Raw genomic sequence first — 22,772 nt, 5'->3', positions numbered from 1 at the left:
GGCCTGTCAGGAACAATTTTTAGTAGGTGTTCATGTTTGCTTATTGTTTTTGTTTTGTGTTTTAACCCAAATTTCACATTATGTATATGCACTGCAATGTTATGATTCATCATTAACACCAACAACTCTGATACGGTGTTAATTGTTAAAAGTCAAATCTTAGCAGCTTGATTTACACAGTGAAAGCTTGGGGTCAAGGGCCAGCACTCCTAAGGCCTGACTGCAACAGCATGATGTCCCGACGCATTGCTGAAAAAGGAGCAGCATTGGTCCAAATCCCAGAGAGTGAGTTTTCTGCTTGAGAAATGGTAATGAGAAGACTTAGACTGAGAGGAAATAGGATACTGTGTGCCTAGGGGGAGAAAGCGAGTTTGTGTGATAAGAACAGTAATGGGAATTTTGCTGACAAGATGGATCTTCTATTTCAAAGTTTTTTTCTACTGCTGTTATTATTAAAGAGCCTGACACTGCTATCACATTTGGCTTCACTGTCCCATTCTGAGTGATCAGTAATTTGACAGCAACACCTGACTTCTTTCTTTTGTTTTTATGCCACATTATACCATTGATATGAGTAAATTTTTTACAGGTCACATCTGAAAATTGCCTAGTCTTCTCATGTGATAGCTTGTTGCAGATGCCTCCAAAAATAGGAAGGAACTGGCCCATGCTTGAAGCTATTACATGTAGAGTTTTTTTGCAAAAGTGGTTGGGAAGGAATAAAAAGGACCGCTAGCCCTCATTTCCCCTCCTGTATACCACCATCTGATCCCATTTGTACACAGTTGTATGATGCAGTAAATAATAGAGCTGTTGTTTGTGCCTGATCCTGTGTATTGTGCTGGATATGCGCTATGTCTATAATGGACTTTGTGAATAAATACAGTGCTAGGTTGATGCTGTCTTGAATATTATGCTGAATTATTTTGTTATTTTGCTGCTGTTTAAATATGGGGAGGGGAATATAAACCAGCAATGAACTAGACTTTGAGATAATAGATGTTGATTTTATATCACATATTCAGAAGATATTTGTGCTTGCTGGGGGAAGAAAGTATTATTAGTGCTTGGAATTCATTGTTACCATTAAGATGGTACTCCAGGGCTAAATAGTAATTTCTGATCCAGGGTAATACTCAGTAATGTAAGGTCAGTCTGATAGTTATCTGTATTTTTTTTTCCTTATTCCTTAACTTCTCTGGAGACCCAGCAGCAATCTGTGCTGTGAGCTAGAAGGTCACAGCTTGTTAATTATTGTGATTACAGACTTCTGCTGACTCAGTGGAAGAAGTCCAAGATAAAGATATGAATTCAGTAGGATTCAAAAGTTGAACTTTAATTGATTTAGTACTAGACTGACCATGTCCAGATAACTTATAAGCAACACTAATTTATGAGCAACATGTGAAGGGGATTCTCAAAGTTAGCATTTTTTTTGGATAGGAAAAAAATGTTATGTGTGAATGAAAAGAATTTTTTAGGCTTAGATACAATCATTATCGGCAAGATAGCAATCACAGAATTAAGCATTAAGCAGTTATTTTTGTAAAGAAGCTTTTGCTCTTTTTGACTGATTTTTATTTCTTTGTTGCTGTTGTTACCTATTGAAGAGGAAGAAATGAAAATAGATTAGAATTTTATTTTTCCAAACCACATTTTAAAACTAGCAGTACTACTTTCTAGTGCAAATCCTGATTCTGTCGATTAAGAAAGGTCTGCAAAAGGTCAGAGAATAAAAATGGAGCTTTTAATTGTAGGACTCAGCCTGTTCATGTGGGCTATTTAGGAATAACAGAAAGCACATTATGAAGTTATGTAAAATATTGCAGTGTAGTCCATTTGTAACTTTTTTTAAGCATCATTCATGCTAACAGCTCGCAAACAATTCTTGATAATGGTTCACCAGTTAAAAGGTTGGAAATTTCAAAAAGGCAGCACATCTATCTGTGGTATATCCATAAGACAAAAAACATGTACAGTGTTGCTGGAATTTAAGCCAAATGGCATTTTTACCTTGAACATAGAAAGCCTGCAGAAAATTTTCATGGGTCACCTCTTCCTTTACTAAAAGAAAAGAACCTTTCTTAGGAAAGAAATCTTTTAAGATCTAGTGCTGTTGGATTGTAGTAAATGCAAGCTTTATATCACTACAATGCATTAGAGAGGAGTGCAAAAAATAGGTACAGAGCTAACTTCCAGTCTCACAGCATATTTTAAGTCTAAAGTCTAGGAACACCTGTGATTTTGAGCAAAAATGAAGATGATTTCCCTTTGGCAATTAATATTAATGTATGCTGCCTCAATATACCAATATAAGAGTATTTTTAACTGGTCTTATTTTATGGATGGGACAGGAGAGAATCTTCATACCAAAGACAAAAAATTGTTATTCTTGTCCCCTCATATTCAAGTGTATCTCGGGTCTTGAATTTAGTACTTGACAGGAACCACAGAAATTCAAGTAGGCTCTGAAAAGTGTGCTGTATTTCTTCTTTTGCAGTAAAAGGCTAGTGGATGATTCTACTGTTCGCTGTGCTGGCAGAATTCTCTTCTTCCCTCTGTCTTTTTTTTTTTTTAAAGCTGTTTTCTTTTACTATGTTTTCATATTTAACACTGCATTTCATGTTGAAGATAGATTGTGGCTGTTCTTATCAACTCCAAAAGTAAATTGCCTAGTGTTAGTGTTTTGCCAGATTTTATACTCTGTTTTAATACTGACCTGGGATTTCTTAGTCAAGCAAGCATATTCTTGTTTGGGAGAGGGAAGGCCAAGTGTACAAGATGCAAAAGGTTTTTACCTGTAGCTTCAAATGCATTCTCTACTCCTAATCTAGAATTTGAAGAATTGACAAGAAATAGGACTCTGTTTGGAGATGCACACAGGACCTATGCTCAGAAAAGACTGCAATATGCTAAGGAAGGGCTATGCATATTCCCAGTGTTAAAAATTCACATAATTCAGTATAGGGTTTTGTCCCAGCTTCCTTTTTTGAGGAATGGCTTTTTAAAAATCTGTAATATGTTTATCTAGTTGTATGCCTATGTACTGTACGATGCTGAGAGAAAAGCAGAAAACTGTTTTGAAGTTCACATTAAAAATCCCTGTTAGACTTAAAATAAATGGAATAGAAGTCTGTTGAGGGAGCAATTGAGCAAAACAGAAGCACCGTTGCTTCTCATTTCATGAGGTTGTTGATGATCATACAGAATGTCAAAGTGTCATGATATAAAAACTCTTAGGAAGCATTCAGGTGAGACAGGACAGGTGATTTAAAGGCATTCAGTCCCTACGCCTTCATAGTTTAATAGAAAAAATATTTTCTCAATACATATTTATTTTGCTCCATTTCTTTACAGTGAGTGTAAGAAAATACTAATTCTTTGTCTGCAAGAGCTCCATTACATGATAAATGGATGTGATTGGTGGCTTCCTTTAAGCTGTCAATAGTACTGATTATTTTTAGGTGGATGGGGCCTTTCAGTGAAACTGAAAGGAGAAAACAAACAAACAAACAAAAAAAACCTTTGCTTTGCTTTGCATAAAAAGGGGAAAAATAGGCTATTTTCCCCTCAGATTCTTTTATCAGGAAATGATATGTAGTGCAAAACCAAGAAAATAGTGCTGTGAATCAGAACCAAAGGCCATTGAGATCAATAGGAATCTCTGCTGACCTCAGCTGGCTTTTAGTGTTACTTAACTGGGCTAATAAATATTTGTAAAGGCAGCCTTTAGGAAGAGTAGTGTTAACTTTTCTGTTTATTAGACTTCTATTAAAGATTTACATGTTTATGAGGAGACCAAGAACGTTTAAGAAAAATGTTACAGAATCGGGATTTTACAGAGCAGGTGTAATAAGGGCTCTTTAGCACATGATACTTTTAACAGTGGCTTTTATTTGAACTGTTTGGATTTCTGCTACAAATGTATTTGTCATTCTGGTGTGGCATTAAGTATCAAAACAGCTAAGCTGTAGATGTTTCTATTTTATAAACTGTTATAAACCTGTGGGGTAGTACACTTGAGGGTGGCGTAACAGGAGTGTGCAGCGTGATAACATGGTGCTAAAACCATGGCAGCAGAGAGCAATGAGTGCAGAGCCCGCTTCCGCAACGATCCCAGCCTCATAGTGAGCGCTGATCCTCATCTTGAGAACCTCTTGTACCAAGGGGTCCTGCTGGAAGCACCCTCAAGTAAGGTACCCGAGTGTGGATATCGGAGCTTGTTGGCTCATGAACAGAACATTGCACCGTCTTCTCAGCACTGCTTGAGATGTTTCCTTCCTCTTGATTATGTGACAGCCTCTGGTTATGCAGGACTGCTTCTTGCACAAATGTATTGGTACTGCAGAGTGCTTCATTTCAGTCTAGCTTTTCTTTCTTTGATGTCAGTGAGAAATTGTCACTAACTTTAAACAGAATAAACCTTTCTTTCACCTTTAGCTCTCCTGAGCAGAAGCATCATAGCTGAAATCTAGGCTACTTCATACTGTGTGTATCTAACTGCGCCATTCTGCCAGTAGCTCTGGATTATTTTAAATTTGGTTTCTCAGCGTGATGTTGGATTGCTGCCAAGCATAATTTGTCAGAGTGACACCCTTGGCACAATGGGTAGTTCTAGTGAAAATATGTGCATATTGGCTGAAGAGAGTGCAATTACCTGCAAGTCATTTTACATAGAAGATAAAAGGAAAGCATCTTTGACGTGCTTGATGGGGGTTAGCAACCCTTTCAAATCTAATCAAGTTTTGTAGATAGTTTCATTCTTGACACAATTTGCTTCTAATCAGAGGGGAAACAGATGTTTAAAGGCAGGTAATATGATTAAATTGGCTGCAGGTAAAATGCACATCCCATTGTTTCACATTTAGAGGCTTACACTGCCTATGCCCAGTAAAAGTATATATCCATTTTTAACCTCTACCAGATGCAATACATTCACTAAAGATTTGGAGTTTCTCAAGGGGATTGGGCTGAGTTAAGGCCTTTTCAGCTTGGAGAGAAGAGTGTAGTCAGATTAATAGTGGATACAGTTCTGTGGTACTTTAGGCTAGTCTTTATATATTTATCCATTTGGAGATGTGTCAATTTAATATGACAATATACAGAGGAAGGATGGCCTACTAATTAGCTTGTTATCTGGCTTTTTGAACGATTCGGTTCTCTGTTCTGCCTGCATGCAGTCTGTAGGAATTTGTACAAACACCATTTCCAGACTGTAAAATGTTAATAGTACTGCATTTTGGATCACTTTTTCAGGGATATATTTGTTACTCTGAGATCTGAAGTACTGAAGCAGAAGAGGTCATGTAAATGGCTAAAAGACCAGATTGTCCTGATCAAAGGTCAGAAATGATCTAGAGAACAAATGGATTTGATCCCAATCCACCTCTACTTTGTGCCTTGATATAGGGAAGGGAGATATCCCTTCAGCTTTTCTTGTGGAACATACTGCTCCTCAGCACTTTGTTTAATCTGTGTCTATAGCTGGAAAATGTACCAAAGCTATTCTTTTCTTCTTTCCCTGCATCTTTTTTTCCCTGCCCAGAGAAGCTGTGGGTGCCCCATCCCTGGAGGTGTTTAAGACTAGGTTAGATGAGGCCCTGGGCAACCTGATCTAGTGGAAGGTGTCCCTGCCTATGGCAGGGGGGTTGGAACTGGGTGATCTTTAAGACCCCTTCCAGCCCAATCATGCTGTGACTATATGATTTTCTCCCAACTCTTTGCCTCGCTTGTTCCCAACGGCAAGTCAGCTTCCTTCCCATGATTTAACCTAGTCTGGGGATTAATTTTCTTTTTCCACTTTTGCATGATAAAGAAAAAAAAAAAAAGTTTTAAGTAGACCAGTTGCAGTTTGTATTTGGAACTGTGTTAGGATATTATTAAAATTAAAAGGTAATTCAAATGTATTAGAAATGTAAAGAGAAAGATAGTACCTGAAGCTATGAGTAAAAATAATGACATTATCAACTTAGTGTTCCAGAGATTAATTTAAACTCTATTCCCTAAACCACAGTCAATGAATAATTCCTGCTCAAATAGGTAGGAGTTGTTAATTCTTGTGGCAGACAGTTCAGTCCCTGGGTGGAGTTAAACACAACATCTCTTGTTCTGTAGAACTACTTAACGATGCTAATAGCAGCCATGGGGAGCAAAACTGTTCCAAACGTGAGCTTTCGTAGCAGGAGTAGTGTGTGTTCTGGACTACATGCATGCAATGAGTGTGTTTGAAATCAGCTGTGAGGTGGGATACACGTATGTAGTTCATTGTAGAATTTAAACCTAGATAGATAAATATATACATATGTATGCATATATGATATACATATATATTCTTTTTCTAAATTTATTTTCCTTAATAAGGGTAGGGAGTAGGTATTTGGGGGAGTCAAGATTACAGCTGATATTTCTATGAACACCTTTTATTCTTAAAGCTGTTATCAGTGGCATCAAACTGTTATTATTCATAACACAGCTAGTCACAAAGCAGTCATTCAAAATGTTTACTCACACTTTAACTAATGGGGCAACAGCTGGGGGACCAATGCCAACTGCACCTTCTGAAGCAAAGAGTTGGATGTGGGCAGGCTAGGTTGCACCTAGAAGCTACCAGTGGCTTCTGGGTAGGTTCTCATGAAATCCCTGAAAACAGTCCATTTCATCAAATGTGTGTATAACCCTGTAGTCTTTATACGTATACAAGAAGCCACCACCCTCTTGAACAGTCTTTGCAGTCTGAGCTACACAATCTGCTGTTAATACAGAGTATGCTGTGGCCCTCTGTGGTTTCGGCAGGTTCTTGGTGTCTTCAAGTTATCAGTAAGTGCAGAATTCATCACCCTTTGACAAATTTCCATACAGTAACTTACCAGAATGTATTTCTCTTCTCTTCAGTCTGTTGTTTCCTAGAACGGTTTTTCCATCCAAATGTACAGGAACCCATTCACATGAAAACTCACACCAAAGATGCTTTTTGGTATCACCAATCTGCTCATCTTTGTCAAAGTTCACTTTACAGTATTGTCAATTTACATGATCACTAGCATTTTATTAGCTCTAAAATCATTACATTTTACTTGTAAGCATAAGCATCTTTGCTACATTATGTCTGTGATTATCATGATTAATGAAATAATACATACAAATGCAATTTAAAATGCCACAAGATGGTATAAGAGATACAGAGTAAAATTTCCCTTAGGGTTCCATTCCTTAAAAATGTATCCCAAGTGTGTCCTCATGAAACATTAATAGTGGTGAGATGTTTCTGTGTCTTCATGTAATTCTTCTATTAGCCAGTATGTTCTTTCCTATACTAACATACATAAGATTATACATACGATAGACCTCCCGTTCTTTTACACAAGTACATCTTAATTTATTGTTAGATACCATGATATCAGTGTCATCTCATCTAATTTAGCCCAGGTGCATGTAGTGCTGTTCCTGGTTATTACTGGCAAAGGAAAAATATGATGATGATGATCAAAGCATTCACCTGCAGCTCTCAGTGTTACATGTTGATGGTTTGATGTGTCTTAAAAGTCTCATCTAAGCAATGCTGCTTGCAAAGTAAGATGTTATTTTTTTAAAACAAACATTCCCAGATTTTTTTCTAAGATACCAAAATCAACACCATTTGTTGTTGTTTTCTTTTTGTAACAGAAAGTATACCATCCTAGATCTCACATAACATTGCAAAACAATGGATTTAAACATAAAATGGCATTTTACAAGAATTATTTTACTAAATTCAATGACTGTAGCTGCTTTGTATGTTACAGAATGACCTGGAAATAACATTTTATTTCAGAATAAACAGATCTGTGCAGTATCAAAACAGGCCCATATTCATCTCCTCTGTCCTAAAGCCAGCAATGGCTAATCTTTTTGGTCACTGTTGCCAAAGTTACTTAAGGAGCACAGTAATGTAGTGCTTTTTGTGCCAGCCCAAATCTGTGTCACTGCCAAAGTTGGTATTAGTGTGCAGGGATCATCATCAATGCTTTAGTCATTTATGAGCTCTTTAATCCAGGAGCTTAAATATCCTTTCTTCATTATAGTAATATATCTATTTGTACATTAATTATTTTCAGGAGATGTGTCTTACCTTTGCCTGCATAAAGATATTAGTGCATTTAGTAGATTTAGTAGATCAGCAAATATATATACATATATATATATTTTCCTTAATTTGTTCAAGCATGTCCTCTTAGAAATTGAGATAAGATTTTTTTTTTCCAGAGTGCACGATTACTCCTTTGTTAGTAAGAGCATTTACAGCAGCATGTTGTACAGCATAAACAAGTTTCAAATCTGGTTATGAAAAAAAGTTTAGCTAGCATTATCGTTGGCCATGTTTTCTTTTAATTTTCCATGAGCAGTGCCCTGAGGTAAAGTATCTGATGTTATGAATTTGGTCAGTAGTTACTGAAGCTGAGATTAATGTATGGGTAGGACAGTCACACCATCACCTGCCGATCAAGCAAAGTGGAGTAAAAAAAAAGTTCTGCAATACAAGAGCAATCAAAAGGATTATGTCTTTATTATTTTTCTTGACAGAGGAAAGGCATGCAAGATGAGAATCAAATAATCTCATTTTATGCTCAGGCATTCAGATTTTTTTCAGCATTTTGGAGAACTAAGACACAGTGATCTAAGAAGGAAGTGTACACATAGTTCTTCATTTGATTCAGCACAAATCCATTGTGTTTCCATTTTCTACCTTGTAGTAAAATAAAGGTTTGCATATGTAGCACCTAGAAGAATTCTAATTTACTCAGTGTTTTTTGTTTTGTGTTTTGGATAAAGATCTCTTACAAGGGGACCGACTGCAATGATGATAACACAGCTGAACAGAGTCAGTAATCGCCCCCTTAATACTGAGAAATGTTTAGGAAAATCTGTGGAATCTGTCTCAGCCACTGCTTCTCCAGACTTTCTCAGGTCTTGTTTTCTTTTTAACCACTGCTCTTCTCTGCACACACTTGAGCACCTCGACATCTTTCTTGTAGCGAGGGGCCCAAAACTGAACACAGTACTTGAGGTGCGGCCTCACCAGAGCCGAGTACAGGGGGACAATCACTTCCCTAGACCTGCTGGCCACGCTGTTTCTGATCCAATCCAGGATGCTGTTGGCCTTCTTGGCCACCTGAGCACACTGCTGGCTCATATTCAGCCAGCTGTCGATCAGCACCCCCAGCTCCTTTTCTGCTGGCAGCTTTCCAGCCACTCTTCCCCCAGCCTGTAGCACTGTATGGGGTGGTTGTGCCCCAAATACAGGACCCAGCACCAGACTTGTTGAATGCCATGAGAGTGGCCTCGGCTCATCTGTCCAGCCTATCCAGATCCATCTGCCCAGCCTTCCTACCCTCAGGCAGATCAATGATCCTGCCCAGCTTGCTGTTCTCTGCAAATGAATACTGAATAACCTTTCCTTGCCCTGAATGGTATGCCAAGTGCATTTAAATGCTTTTTAAAAAACGATACAGAAAAATGATTCAGACTTTTCTTATGAATGAATTTCTCATTTTTAAATTGGAGTAGTCACGCTGGGATTGTGATTCTCAGAGTTACTGTCATTCATTCAAAGAACAGACTTCCCTTGTGGCTGTTATATCCAGACCAAAAAAAAAAAATCCTCGAATTAAAAACTCAGTACTCAGAAATAAGTATTAGTAAAGGAATCCTTTGCAGAGAGAAGACAATAACAAAAATCATGTCTGTAGCCGAGTTGCAAGCAGATAAAAAGAAAAAAACATTTCATAAAATGTAATGAATTAATTTTCACTCTCCTACATTAACATGAGCTTAATTATACTTTACTCAATTGGAGTAATAACTTGGTCTATTTTGAGAACTAAATCCTTGCAAAGTTTCAGCTGAGTGTAAGCCAGTGGCTCTTGTTGTTTGTCTTGTTCACTAAATTGAAACTAAAGCAAACTGAAGTAAAAATTTCCATTTCCAAGTTTTATTGAAAGGAAATAGAACAAAGAGTTATGTTTGTACACTACTTGTGGAACTGGGAATTAAGGTATTTTGCTTTTACTTTTTATTTAATTTTAGGATTTAGAATCTCAGTAAACTGTAGAAGCTGTAATTTGTTCCCTCTCCTGGATGGACTCCCCTGTTTAGATGCTGTAACTGATTGTTTTGTCTTGCAGCTTTAGAACCAAGATGAGGGATTGGAATCACAGATCTACACCTAACCACCACCCACCAGTAGTTAAGCCAAGATTCAGTCATTATATATACTACATATACATTTTTGTATTTACACACACATCTGTGCTCTTTCCTTATGACATATATAGTTATAACACTAAGCAAGAGATGAGTCCATATGAAATCTTTTAATCTGTCAATAAAATGACTTGTAGTTAACTCTTGGTGTTAATTCGGATCTCTTCAAGGGCATGAGGAAGTTTGTCTGATTCTTTGCTAGTAACAAGGTGTAGTTGTAATGACCATTGTATGGCAAGTGAGCTGTGATGCAACAGTTAGTGCTATTGACTTTTGTCTGCCACTTTTTTAACCTGAGTGAATCACAGAAATATTAAACTTTGCTGGAAATAGGGCTTTGGACTAGAAATTTGATTTCCTCTGTTTTCCCCATAGCTCTCAGAATGACATCACAGTAAACTATTTTTAATAAAACTTCACTGAAATTATTAACTGAACTTGAGAGTTTCCCATATTAAGAACAAGAGGCTTTTCCTTTTGTGGGAATATGGAACTATTGGAAATACACAATTGGTCAGTGTGAAAATAAAGTGCACAGTCTTGTAATTCTTACTGAGGTCTAATTCCTTTCATGTAACCAAAGACTTGTGATACAATTGATTTCTACCTCTGAATTAAAAGGCAAGTTGTGCTAAGTTCTTTTTCTATGATGGCTATAGGGCTGCACAGCGCGATCCACCTCTTTTTGTACTTCAATGGTATTCTGTTCTCAGAGATATAAAAACAGGATGGGTAGGAAGTGCAATTGTGGAAAAATGTCATTGAATGGACACCAATATTAATTTTACAATGTGCCTGGATGTTGGCTTCAGGCATTGGTTTAACTTACCATCATACTGACAGTCAGAACAAAGCTAGGAGTTGTTGATACATGATAAAAGGACAGAACTGCTGCTAGGCTGGTTCATGCTTGTCTGCTATTATTTGTGATTTACTAAAACAGTGATTAGTACATTTAAATCACACCTACTGCGTTTATTACACCCAGAGGCTGTGAATATATAACATTCTGTAACGGGTAGTTTGCTAGATGTTAGAAATCAAGATTGCAAGAACGACAGTGATATTTATGCAAAGCTACTGATGGAATTTAGTGTGACTTTTTTAGGGTGTAATAGGTGAGAAATTGTCTTGGAAGGTATGTATGTTGAACAATAGAATATTAAATTATCTTATGAGAACAGGGTATCTTTATTTTTGCCTTTTGTCTTAGGAGATGCTGTGTGTTGCACAGCATAAAAAGGATAAAAGAGAAAAACATAACAAGCGAGTATTTTCTGCACCTTTTCGCTAAAGGCTTTTGTTCTCTTCAGTCTATCATTTGTTAATATTTTTTCCATCTTATCCTCACTTACTGGAATGTATACACAGTATGTACATTCTTGCGGGTGTTTCTGAAGCCAGGCTGATGTTTGGTTCTGTAGGGTCATATGTTAGGGATAAAAAAACAACAACAACAACAAAACCTTCAGAATATTTAAAGTCACACTGATACATTTTGAAAGCATATATTTTACTATTCCTTTTTCCAGGCAGAAAACAGATGCATGCATACACTGTTCTTCACTTCTCTGTTCCCATCATTAACTCTAGAAGTCAGCATGGATGTTGAAGCTTTGTAATGCACCATACATGCACTATACGTAGTGCACGTTATTTGGACAGTCTAGATCCTCTGGAGAACAGGAGTATTTATATAAGAATGTTCATGGAGAGTGGCTTTACACTCTGTATAAATCATTTTATTTTGCAATCTTGATGCACATCTATTCGAAACTAAATATCATGTCCACTTCCTGATTATCAAAACATTGCATTTACTTCAGTGGGAGCTGGATCAGAACTACAGTTGGTTTACTAGTAGCACTTGATATACTTTAATTTGAAAGAATCTGAATGTATTAATATAGATATGCAGATGTGCATAAAACTATTAGTGCTAATTTTAGTTTAAGTGTACTGTCGTACCTCAGGGGTACAGAATAAATCTGCTAAAGAATCAAGAATTATTTTATTCAGGAGCTAAATCTTACATTAATGTTTAATGAGAAATTTAACCTTGTTCTTCTGTGTTACAGAACAGCTCTTAAGAGAACTTGCAGTATAGCAGGAAAACTTGATATTTCTCATTCATTTAAAGTGCTGGGGAGAAGTTCAGTACATGGATTACAATGATAATTGATATGTCTCCATTAAAAAAACCACTTTATTTATTCTTAAAGTGACTTGTTCATGAAGCATGAATGAAAATTCATTTCATCTTAAAAAGGAGAGAGGTGGTTTTTCTGATGTACATAAGAAATACGCTTCAAAACACAAGCTCTGAAATTCATTGCTACTAGCAAAACGTACATTTAATACATATCCACACATTTATGGAACACTGCTTTTAGGTGACTATATTAGAAGTCACGTTGGCACTGACTAGCTTGAAAACTACATTTTCTCTTGCACACAAATCATGTCCTCATAGATATCAGAACAGTCCTCTGATTGTAGCTAATTGGAAATCTTGAGTGTATCTACTCAGTTTTACTGGTAGTATGGCAACATTTCCCTTTACTCTGGAGTTGCAGATGTGGAGATGACGTTTTATTCTTACGTGGGGAAAAATTAAAAATTGATGTTTGTGCATTAAACAGCAATGAAAAGCGAAGACATTGAGGGGACATCTGCAGTCCTTCTGTCTATGGAATGTGCTTCTACATTGAAATAATGGCTTGGTTGAATGATGCTGAATTTGCTGCATACCTGTTCATTGCATATACTGCATTGTGTGTGACACTGAAAGCAGAACTGGAAATGCTAGCCTCAGGTCAAGTTACTTAATAAGTGTTGAGGTTCATAATCTGTACAAGAACGGTGGTTGAAGAAAGTTCATCTGCATATTCTGATTGCTGATGAAGGCAACAAGAACCTCAACATGCTCATGCTATCTTTGATGTCAAAGGAGGAAAAGTAAAAAAGGAATGCTTCACTATATGATTTGAGTAGAATTATTTAAATTAGGACTCATGTATTCAACATTATTCGTTTACATTTGAAGTTTAAAACTCATATTTTTATTAAAAAAAAAGAGTTAAAATTGCCTAAATTGAATAAACTTAATAGAACAGAATACTTTACACACATGACACTGTGCTAATTTAACAAAATATGTGTAGGCTAATCTAGCTCTACTAAAATCCTCTGTGTAAAATCCTAGCTTTACTGAAAATATGCCATATCATTGTGTCAGGTGTCATGCTCTTATTCCTCTTTTTTTCACCAAGCATTGCATTTCAAGCATTTGTTACTTTTGGAACCATGAACTGAAATTCTCTGATTCTGATGTATTTAAGATGAAGCTGGAGAAGAGACTTAAGGCTTTTAGGTTACATATGGACACTCACAAGAAAAGCAACTTTTATGATTTAACCATGAAGCATCCAATTTAAATTTATTATGGCTTCATCTCAGTGGGTTATCTTCCATCCAGCGGAGCCAGGAAATAGAAGCTGCATTTGTACCCCAGCACTTCAGTGCAAGCCTGGAGCCTTTCTTAACCTGCTAATGGAGAAAGATGTAAGTGTAAAATAGTCATATGACATGGCAATACCAGCACTGAGTCAATGACAGCATATAAGAGAAGGTGTTGCTATTAATGTTTGTAACAGTTCTGGAAAGATCTACCAAAACATACCTAACTCTGAACTTAAATTGACCTGCCTTAAACTAAGAAAGGTTAGTTACACATCTATATACACATCAATTTCTGACAGGTGCATGCATTTTTTGTACTTTAGAGAAATGTGAAAAACCTTTACTCAAATATTTGAAAAGTAAACACAAGTTTTTCCACTGTTAAGAATGGCTATGAGTTCCCAAACCAATATATGCATCGGTATATTTGTATTTTGCTTGTCATAATTTGGAATAATTCCGAGTATTTGTATAAGATTTATAAAGCAAATAGTGCCCCCCCCCCCCCCCCCCCCCCCCCCCCCCGGCAACATTCAGTGTTTGCAGTCTTGAGTACTAGCTTGGATATGAGCTATGAGCTAGATGGAAAACTTAGATACTATTGGATATTATTGGAACAATTGGATATGAAGGTTAGGTTATTTTTCTGTAACTAAGAAAGGTTAACGGTTTTATACAGTGAACAGCAACCAGTTTTTAGGTTTTATTGTGTATATTCTTTTTTTTTTTTTTTTTTTTTTTTGTCTGCAATTCAAGAAAGCATTTCTATTCAGGTAGTTTATCATGTACTTAAGTGCCTTCAAAACTGACACTAGTGTGCCCTGTTTGTACAAACATGTTCTATATGATGGTAACAAATTTTGTGTGAATTTTAATTCATCTGTAAGAACGCAGTAAGTTCTGTTTGCTGTGTATCTGTTGGCAGCTTTGGCTTTGGCTCCATATCTAAATTTCAACTCAGAAACTTCCTGTTTGTCAGAATGGTCTCCTAAATATGTTGAAACTCAGGCTGTACCTCAGCTGTGTGTTAAAATATTCAGAAAGTCCCTGAGTGTGCAATAATTCTGGCATCTCTGAGTCTCTCTTGTTTCTAGAAATCAAGTAGGAAAAATGCATTTCAGTCTTCCAGTTCACTCACTGTTTAGGAATAAGTGAAATCATTCAAAAAATTTCAAAGCAATTTTGCTGTGAAGAATAATATTCTTAAATGAATGTCATTACTGACTGTCAACTTGTTTCGCTGTAGGCATCAATCTTCAGGATAGAGCATCCCAGTGAAAAGGAGAAAGGGAGAACAGAATGTGTTCCTTTTGTTTTCACTGGCAGGTTATTCGAAACAGAAATACCAGCATTTGTTCAAGGCTGGTGAAGGGAAGCTAAATAGCTGGGCTAAGAAGACCTGAACTGTCAGGTAGACAGCATTTAAATGCTGGAAATCTGGGCTGTAGTTTCAGTGTTAGAATGCATGAATCACAGCATGTCTCATTTTACAGAGCAGCTGAGTATCAGAGGAGATCTGGAATGCAACCACAGAACTGAAGTGATCAATAATGGCAATTAACAACAGGTGCTTTATGACAGGTTGAAATGTTGCTTCATTTTCAGGAAGTGAAATGAAATTGATCTTCTTCTGCCTTTTACTTCACCTTGCCTAGTTTTGACTTTCTTGTAAATGGTTCACAGCAAGAGAGAATTGTCTCTAAACTAACTATTCCTCCCAATAATTTTATTTGTCCTATCATTTATTTTAGTGCCTCAACTGCTTTTATGGACTTTTTCTTCTTTTCTAGTCTCTTTGGTCCTCCTTATTCATCCAGAGATACATGATGCTCCTTTTCTGTTCCCACACACAATCTTGTGATTTAAATGTTTTATGTTCACTGCTTATGCAATTAAATGGGCCCTTTTTGAATCTTATGCCTTATATTAAATCTCTACAAGAAGGATCACATCAGGATTTTCCACCTGCTTCAGAACAAAAGATAATAAAAGGAAAACGATAGTGAGTGGGACCAATTCGTGCCATCAGAAAGCCAAGAGCAGTTAAGGAAGTGGTCTTTCCAACAGCCACAGTGCTTGCCCTGCAGGTCTCCTCGGCAATGAGGTGGAACTGGAAATTGCCTTTGCAGGAAAAAGGATGAAGGCTGCAAAAAAGAGAAAGGAGGCTGTTGTTGATACCACAGTTTTTTGTTGCTTGTTATGCTGTAATTTTTTTTTTTTTTTTGTAATGGAATAATCTCCTAGCATGCCTCTAGTAATGTAGGTGTAATGGGGAGGCGGGAGCCAGGCAAGCTGCTGCTGGTTTTCACTGAAGCAGTTAAGAATTTTAACTGATAGAATTGCCTTCCTTTTGCAAACTATAGTGAGTGGAGTCTTGAATATTGCTCTGAAATTTGTTGCATTTGGTGTCAGAATAGCTGTCCACCAGATATAGCTGCAATTTGCTTCAGAAATAGTTTCTCATTATCTTCATTGTGGATTTCACGCTATGTCAATGGCAGCTGAAAGAGTCACAGATTACCAAAGTGAATTGCTGATATCCTCTGTGGACTCTGGTTTTGTTGATGGGAAATATTTTCACATTTGGGAGCACCAGGGATCACTGAGAAAGATAGTCTGTTTTAAAAGACCTGCCCACTACATCATCTGTAATTGCGGGCGTATTTTCAGTTTTCTCTGCTTCTGCACAGTGAAGACATCTCTCCTCATTGTGTAAGAAGTTCCAAAATAAGCTGGGCTCTGTGTGTATAGGAAATAATAGGCTTTTTCTGGTGTAGCTATATTTTTCTTGGAGCTCTTAAGTTAAAAAAAAAAAAAAAAAAGCTTGTGTGTGTATATATGTATATACAGATTGTGCATGTGTATATATATATATACACACAAGCATGAAGGGAGGAAAGGTGCATTGTTTATCAAGGCATTGTGATTTTTTAAATCTGATTTGTAAGACTTTAAAATACTGTTTAATATATTTTAGCAGCTTATTTAAATTTTAGTCTAGTCTTTGTACAGAGGCATTAATTGTACATTGAATAATCTAAAACCAATTACAGTAGTATGGAAGTTTGGAGGATGTGGGTTTATCCAATTTCTAGGTACATTTTCTGTATTTCCTGCCTGTTTACCCACTTACCCATACCTGGCTGCTGCTTACATTTTCAGGAGGTGGGGGTAAGGATGTGGCCTTTTTTTGACAAGAGGAAATTGAAGATGAAAAATAAATATGCAACAATTTTAGTTTAGCTATGTCAATTACAACTCTAATGAAAAACAGATGGAGAGGAGAATATATTTTTGAAAAGTTAATGGATTGTGAAAATTTACATCTTTGCTGTTATTTTTATTGAAAGCATATGTGATGGTCTAGACTGGGATAGAGTTAATTTTCTTTATAGAAGCTTGTATGATGCTGCAGTTTGGATTTTTGATGAAAAGAGTGCTGATAACACACTGGTTGTTTTGTCTTTTTGGTTGTTGCAGAGCAGAGCTCACACAGAGCCAAGGCCTTTTCAGCTCCTCGTGCTGCCCTGCCAGTGAGGAGGCTGGGGGTGCCCCAGGAGCTGGGAGGGGACACAGCCAGGACAGCTGGCCCAGGCTGGCCAAAGGGATATCCCACCCTTGTGACCTTGTGATGTCATGTTCAGCAATAACAGCTGGGGGAAAGAAGGAGGAAGGGGGGACATTGGAAGCAATGGCATTTGTCTTCCCAAGAAAGCATTACACGTGTTGAGCCCTGCTGTCCTGGACATGGCTGAGCACCTGCATGCTGATTGGAAGTAGCAAATGAATTCCTGGTTTTGCTTTTGTGTGTGACTTTTGCTTTAGCTAGTGAACTGTCCTTATCTCATGCCATGAGTTCTCACACTTCTACCTTTCTGATTCTCTTCCCTTTCCCACCTAAGGAGGGGAGGTGCTGAGCTGCCGGCTGGGTTAAACCACAGCAGTGTGTTTATACAAGACCAAGTCAACAGTGCAAAGGTAGACCTTTGTAAGTAAACAAGCATGAGGAAAGTAGTAAATTAAACAGTGAAACTATGTTCATTTGAATTGGCAAGTAGTACTGTAGTCTTTCATGACATATTTGCAACTTGTTTCTAATGACTCATCAATAGACTATAAGGTCAAGAAGATTGCAGATACAATAAATTTGTGAAAGCTCTCTAGTAAGTGATCAAAATGTTTTACTTGATGTTGATGTTCCTCAAAACTCTATTGGAATTAGGATATTATCAAGCTTCAGTGGCATCTGAGAAACTTTTGTAAGAATTAGGGCCTCAGTGCTCATGTTTCGAGCTTTAAAATTTTCTTGGTATTTTAATATCAATAGAAAGCAGTCTCTGTTATGCACCTCTTCAAATTCTAATTATCAAATAACATCTAATTTTTCTCCAGATACGTTTTTCTCCGTTTCACTAAATTAATGCAGTTTTATGCATTTTTTTCTTATGTTGAAAATTTAACTAAGATGTTATTTATAATTAGTTTTTAAAATCACTAATTATCTCTTTTTATCTGTGACCAGGGTTCACGTTTCTCCTTTATACACTAATGACTCACCTAAGCTTTAAAAGTTTTAAATATATATATATATATTTAAGTCAAGTCAGGTTTAATAGTATTAAATCTAGAAATGGATCTGACATTTCAATTCATGATTCATTCTGTGCCTTTCCAGGGGAAACTTTCAATAATCCTGCTCATTATGAATCTTAGAAATTTTCAATTTTATATTCAAGACTACACTGTCATTCTAATGCCATTATCCCACTCACTTTAATCCAGTGATGATGCCATGAAATGTCCCTATTCTCTAGCCTCTCTTGGTGGTTTCTTTCTTTTTTCTGTCTTGAGCCAGTGTCTAAGCATTCACAAGACTATTCAGTAAACTAAATTGGGGATTGACTGATGGGAGTTAAAACTGACTTTTTTTTTTTTTTTAATCATTGATAGAGAGATTAGAGAAAAGGTTGCTAGATGAATTTTAGACCAAGTTCTACCTAAAATCTGACTACTCTGGTTTATCATATTAATCACACACGCTTACATCACCTGAAATGAGGGATCATAATAAAGGTGAAAAGTTCAGATTGAGACAGGAGGAGGGAAGGGCAGTTATACTTATGATGTATAAAACTGGGTAAAATCCATTGAAATAAATTGATTTCAGGATATTGCATATCTTTAAGCAACACCTTTCATATCAAAGGATAGTGAAACAGTCACAGAAATGTGTTATTTAACATATTTCTGTAATAAAATGCAGTAAAGCAGAGGAAAAATACCATGCAATTTGTTAAACTAATCAGTGATGTATACTAATAGTACATACTCCGTAAGTTTATTAAGATTTTCATGTCCAATTAAAAGTTTAAGAAGAATGCTGTCATTCTGAAGAGATTTGAATCTGAATGCTGGTGTTGGTATTGGTATTCAGTAGCTTACTGTGAGGTGTGATGACAGCTACTTAGAAGAGGAGAAAATGCATCAGCTCCACAACTGCTACGGAGTAAGGAATTGCATTGTGTGGACACAGACCCTTCAGTATCTAGTTTAGAAACAGGTCCTTCATGCAAACATAGGCTTTGTTTGATGTCACATTAATCTGATAGTTACAGAGATCACAGCAGTAAACACAGAGATTCACCTCAGCAGTTTTTGAAAAAGTCAGTATATATTTTCACTTGATCTGTATGAAGCTTCACAAGCAAGAAAGAGTGAGAAAGATTGTTCTGAGGAAAAGGAGTAAAAAGGATATTGGTTATTTCATGTGTTGGAAATAAGTTAGTCATTATAAAAATAGGTTTTGTAGCTGTTGCAATATTTCCTTCATTGAAGAATAAGTGTTATTTTGTAACATGCTTCTTTACATTCAGTTCTGGAAAAGAAAACTAATAAAAGTTACTATAGATGCCCACACTACTGGGTTTTGTTGATTTAATACAGTGTTTGAGCAAGTGAAATTGCTAACACTGGGAATAGATGGCTTACCAGGGAGCATCCTGGCATTTCGGAGTATATCTTATGCAACTTCAGTTCAGTTGTCCTTCTTCTCCAACCTGGACCATGTAACTAGCAGCGACTGTCAGGAATATCACATGTGAACTTTGTAGGGAATAAACTGAAAGCATGTCTGGACTGGCTCTATTTAACATCTTTGCTGGTGACATAGACAGTGGGATTGAGAACACCCTCAGCAAGTTTGCTGAGGACACCAAGCTGTGTGGTGCAGTTGACACACACTGGATGAAGGGAAGGGATGCGATACAGGGGGACCTGGACAGGCCTGAGAGGTGGGCCTGTGAGAACCTCATGAGGTTCAACAAGGCTAAGTGTAAGGTCCTGCAGTGGTCTGGGGTGATCCCAAGCACAAATATGGGCTGGGCAGAGAGATGGTAATGTGTGCTTGCATCCTAGAAAGCCAGCTGTATCCTGGGATGCATCAAGAGAAGCATGGCCAGCAGGGTGAGGGAGGTGATTCTCCCCCTTCTCCTGTGCTCATGTGAGACCCCACCTGGAGCACTGCGTTCAGCTCTGGGGCCCCCAATACAAGAAGGACATGGACCTGTTGGAGTGAGTCCAGAGGAGGGCCACAAGGCTGATCAGAATGCTGGAGCACCTCTCCTGTGAAGACAGGCTGAGGGAGTTGGGGTTGTTCAATCTGGAGAAGAGAAGGCTCTGGGGAGACCTTATAGCAGCCTTGCAGTATTTAAAGGGGCTTATAAAAAAGATGGAGAACAGCTTTTTAGATGGGCAGACAGTGATAGGAAAAGGGGGGAAGGTTTTAAACTAAAAGAGGGGAGATTTAGATTAGAGGTTAGGAGGAAATTCTTCACTCAGAGGGGGTGAGGCCCTGGAACAGGTTGCCCAGAGAGGCCTGACTCCCTGGGGATGTTCAAGGCCAGACTGGATGGGGCTTTGGGCAGCCTGGTTTGATAGAAGGTGTCCCTGCCCAAGGCAGGGGGTTGGAATGAGATGGTCTTTAAGGTCCCTTCCAACCCAAAACTTTCTGTTATTCTATGACAAGTGTTTCCGGTTGTGGTACAATGTGTAGGAAACGAAGCCTGCATTAAAAAAAAAAAAAGTATACATGTGTACATTTCCCTCCACATTCAAAAAGGTTTGAGATTCTCCTTCATCCTCCTTTTCTTGTTTTTTATTTATAAAAACATTTTTTATCATCTTTAACAGCAATAGCCAGATTAAGCTCAATCTGGGCTTTGGCCCTTCTAATTTTGTCCCTACACAGCCTCACATCTTTGTAGTCCTCCTGAGTGGCCTGCCCCTTCTTCCAAAGGTCATAAACCTTCTCTTTCTTCCTGAGCTGTAGCCACAGCTATCTGTTTAGCTAGGTCATTCTTCTTCTGTGCCTGCTCATCTTCCAGCATGTGGGGACGGCCTGCTTCTGTACCTTTAGGATTTCTTGAAGAGTGAGGAGAGGCTGAAAGAGCTGGGGTTGTTTAGCCTAGAGAAAAGGAGGATGAGGGGGAGACCTTACTGCGCTGTACAACTGCCTTAAAGGAGGTTGTAGCAAGGTGGGAATTGGGCTCTTCTCCAAAGTACCAACTGTAAAGACGAGGGGAAATGGCCTCAAGTTGCACCAGGGGAGGTTTAGGTTGGATATTAGGAGAAATCTCTTCACTGAAATGGTTGTGTGGCATTGGAACAGGCTGCCCAAGGAAGTGGTTGGATCACCACCCCTGGAGGTCTTCAAGAAACATGTAGATGTAGAACTTGTAGCATAGTTTAGTGGTGGACTTCAGTACTAGGTTAAAGGTTGGACTAGATGATCTTAGGGGTCTCTTCCAACCCAAATGATTCTATGATTAACACATAACCCCTATATGTGTATAGTTCAACAAATAGCTTTTGCTCTCTGTTTTCTTTGGGGGAGGGGTGGAGTGGGACTAGCAAGACATACTAGATATGTCATATAAGCTTGCTACTGAGACACTGGCACTCAGCTGTATTTTGGAGTTCTTGCTGATGCAGAGAGGAGAATAAGTAATGCAATTTCATGGGGACTGTTAACAGGTCCTGGGCCATGTTGATCAGCAGTTTGCAGCCCTAGGAATCAATAGGCTTCACTGTGGATTCCCAGTGGAAAGGCCAGCAAAGTCGTCCATCCTCAGGGCTAGAATAGAAAACAAAAAGCAAGGTAGTCCTAAAGAAACACTCTGTAGTGACATGGATTTTGGTGCCAGCCAGCAGCCTCCCTAGGCTTTCAGATCAAACCTGCCACAAAGATAATACCAAGTGGAGGTCTCAAGGGACCTTCAGCAGGCTGATGGTGCTGCTGCCTCAGCATTCCTGAAGCAGCTGCAGATCTATATAAGGAAAGAGCAACCCGTAGATGCACAAGCTTACAGTGCAAGTATCACCTTCCAGTTGTCTTTTCAATTGTTGAGGAGAATGTGTTCGCATTTTTCTCGATGAAGAAGGTGTAACACTTTTTTTTTTTTTTTTCCTGAAATACCATTAAAAATTCATATAGTTTCTTTCATCAGTGAAAGTCAGGGCAGTATTGCACTGTAGGAGAACTTTCTTGTGTCATATTTTCTAATGAAACTGATATCTATATTTTAGTCTTAATTCTTTTGCTTATAGTATCGTCTATGCTGATGGACATCTCTGCTTGCTATACAGAGGGATTGTTTTTCATGCGCATAGCTGCTTGCATCATGAATTGTGCATTTGCAAAGATGAAGAATGGTCATTGAAATCTTATCAGTTAGGAGAAAAGGAAATTTGGATATTATAAAGAAAGTGGGCAGGTTAAAATAAAATTGAAAACATCCAGTTAGAAAGAGACTTGACTTAAAACTCCTGAAGGAGCATAGCAATAGCAAGGAATGAGGAAAAGAATAGCAAAAAAAAAAAAAAAAGAAAAGGAAAAGAATAGCAAGGAATGAGGAAAAGAAATCTCATATCATTCTAGGTTCAGGTTAATTCAAATTCTGTATTATTGAATGATCATTTGATTAAGTTATTCAGCTGAATGTTTCTGACTCTACCTAATTAGCTTCTTTATTGAAAGCATACATTGTTTTGTTACATACTTTTATGAAGATACA

The 22,772-nt window shown here is 37.6% G+C and overlaps 1 protein-coding gene across 2 annotated transcripts in view; it reads left to right on the top strand.

Moving 5' to 3' along the window:
• Positions 1 to 22,772, top strand: part of CDH18 (cadherin 18) — a 564,404-nt gene that overhangs the window by 81,132 nt on the left and 460,500 nt on the right. The window lies entirely within an intron of this gene.

The sequence above is a fragment of the Anser cygnoides genome, chromosome 2, assembly GCF_040182565.1.
Source record: "Anser cygnoides isolate HZ-2024a breed goose chromosome 2, Taihu_goose_T2T_genome, whole genome shotgun sequence".
Classification (NCBI taxonomy): domain Eukaryota; kingdom Metazoa; phylum Chordata; class Aves; order Anseriformes; family Anatidae; genus Anser; species Anser cygnoides.
This window is presented reverse-complemented; position numbering and strand designations above follow the sequence as displayed.